Source organism: Solanum stenotomum, chromosome 10, assembly GCF_019186545.1.
Source record: "Solanum stenotomum isolate F172 chromosome 10, ASM1918654v1, whole genome shotgun sequence".
NCBI lineage: Eukaryota > Viridiplantae > Streptophyta > Magnoliopsida > Solanales > Solanaceae > Solanum > Solanum stenotomum.
In genome coordinates this window covers 16608271-16611166 of record NC_064291.1, presented here as the reverse complement: position 1 = coordinate 16611166, position 2896 = coordinate 16608271, and positions in this window count along the sequence as shown.

Sequence of the window (2896 nt, the reverse complement as noted above, 5' to 3'; positions counted from 1 at the left end):
TAAGTGTAATAGACTTCCGCTTCGTTTTATTAAACTTTGGTGTTATGAAAATTGTTTTAAATTTTCTCTCATTTCTGTTATCTTATGTTGTGATATGGTAAGGGGCTTGTATGAGGCCTCTTGGGGTCTTGTATGCCTTGTTACATCTAGGGGGTATCTCTTGGTCGTGAAATTATATCAAATAGTGACCTCTCATTTTGTGTCTATCAAACAACTGGAGAGTCAAATGTGCTAGATCTCTACCAATCACAATCCAAGTAAAAGGGAACATTGCCCCAAATTCAAAAAAAAAAACGATGAGAAGAACTATGTTGTGTCACGACGTTAAATAAGGCACATCTTGGGAGGAAACCCAAGCTTTTACCTTTTCTTTATTCCTTTCAATAATGTGTATTGTGAGTGCAGGTTAAAAGGAAGTCAAAGTGTTGTGAAGGACACAGTAGGCAATGCCAAAACAATAATAGTGATCCACCAAAGGCATTGTCAATACTCAATTCTTGTCCCCCTTCTAAGCTAGAAAATGTGAAAAAGTGTTTTCAATTTAGGCGATCACAGATTGAAATGGCGATTGGCAAAGTACATTATGCGGATTCCACCGAGTTTGTCGAATCAATCTTTAGGTTTGGTACACGTTTAGGCTCTTCAACGAACTTCAGCTCCATTTAGTGATTCACCGATTTCACTCAGTGATGTTTGTCGTGACCATCTAACATGCTTGGTATAAAAAGGCAAAGGGTCTTTTAATTTTCAGAAAGAAAAACCTTTACTATGTTTGAGATTCTTTTCTTCCCTAAGTATACAAAGTCATATTGTAGTGCCTGAGTGTCTCTTTCGTATGTTTTGCGAGTATTAGTAGTGCGTTATCTGGCGTACTTTGTCAACCCAAACCCTGATCTCCCTCATTTTCTTCTGTCTGCTTCTCTTTGAGGTTGGTGTTTGATTTGTATTTTAATATTGGAGGTTAAAATTGTGCTTTTCTATATGGTCTATAGGCCATTTAATTCATGAAGTTAGTTGATTTTATTGGGTAGTGCAATACTGTCGGTATTGAGATGTGCCCTTAAGTTAGATATTAAAACGTTGCTTAAAATTGCAAAAATAAATTATGTTAGTTAATTATTGAAATTGAGTCTTGATATTTGTTAGGTGATGGTTGAATTGTGTATTGGTGAAGTTAGATTTTCCCAATATTGATCTGATTGCATGATTTTGCGGAATGATAGATAAAGCGACTATTTCCTTAAGGGAAATCATCAATTTGAGCAATACTTTGTGATATTTAGGGAAAATATTGAGTACCCATGGTTAGAAAAGGATGTGGGTAGAGTGTAAAGTTGATTGGGAATGGGGTAGTGTTGTGAATTGTGATTAAAGTCGAAAAATAGGCATTGGGTTGCACATTGCCTATTTGGCAAACTTGTCTTAGCTCGCCAAGGCAATTAAGAGAATCGCTGAACATGACCTAGATCGCCTTCCTTGCTTGAATATGTGACCTTGCCATTGTTCCATTCGACGGGCTTTTCTTAGTCCGATGAAACCCATTCGGTGTATCACCCATTTGGAGTGGACATCACCCTTTATGCCCATAATTTTTAATTTTGCACTATAGCTTATGGAATTCTTATCTTAGCACGCTGAAATCGATTTAGCGAATCACCGACTTTAAGTTGACTCCGTCTACTATGCTTGAGTTCTTTGAAATTGTACATTGTCTATTTTGGCGAGCTCACTTGAGCTGGCCTAACCTATTAGGTAGACCGTCTTCCCATTAAGCGAGCCTTAAAATTTTTTTTTAATATGCTTTCATTTGATTTTGATTTCAACTATCCTTCATCGATTCGATGTTTAAATAAATGTGCTTTGTAGTTTATAGATAGAAATAAGGGTAAATAGGTTGTAACATTGGATACGGAATTAGGGGACTCCTCTACTCATCCTCCTCCTTCTTTGGAAAGGAAAATGGTCTTAACTATCAACGGGCCATCTAAGGCTCCTCACCCACAAACAACCACTCCACTCTTCTCTACACATGGAAGAGAGAAACCTGAAATAGTGGTTGAAGGAAAAATAAGGACATCATGTCAAAAATGGTGCAACCCTCTTCTACTCAGGCACCCATTTCTAGAGTTCTCTCGATAATTGCTCCAAGATCTCTTAATAGGCTCAAAGGTGATGGAGAGTGTACAATTCTTGAGGAGAGATGGCTCTCCATAGATGGGCATGAGTGACTACCCTGTGATCTAGGACACAATTTCGTTCGACATATTTTAGGGGTTCACAAAGCCTCATAATCCCTATGTCCCATTGTGGGTCTGATAATTTTACACTACCTACAAGGCTTATGAATAAAGAGAAAGGGTACTATTTGAAACCCCTTGGATGAAGTTGAGGTGTGTGGTAATAAGTTACAATGCCACACACGTGGAATCATCACGACCCTAGGTAGTCCATCAAATAAGGCTGTCATGTTCACAATATGTATCCACCATGACCTTGATTCTTTAACAGGTTTGCTTATACCATTTATGTCCGACATTTCTCCACCTTTCATGGATGACAGTATGAGAATAAAGAAGAAGGATTTGAATAATAGGGCCCGATATTGTTTCAAATTCAGTAGTAGTAATATCATCCCTTCACATTATGAATCAATTCTTCTGCATCCCAAGGCGGTGTTAGTTGGTACAATAATTTTCAGGGATCAAATTAATATGGGTTTAATTATTGTGGAAGAGATGTTGTTGAGGGCCAGGCAACAACAAACATCACATCCTTTTCTGGTCTTTACCACATAACTACCTCAAAACACTAGATTTCCCTTTCGAGGGAAAGCTGATGTGTTGATCACCCCAGCCTACTCCAATAACATATAAAGTATTGTGCTAATTATGGGGCT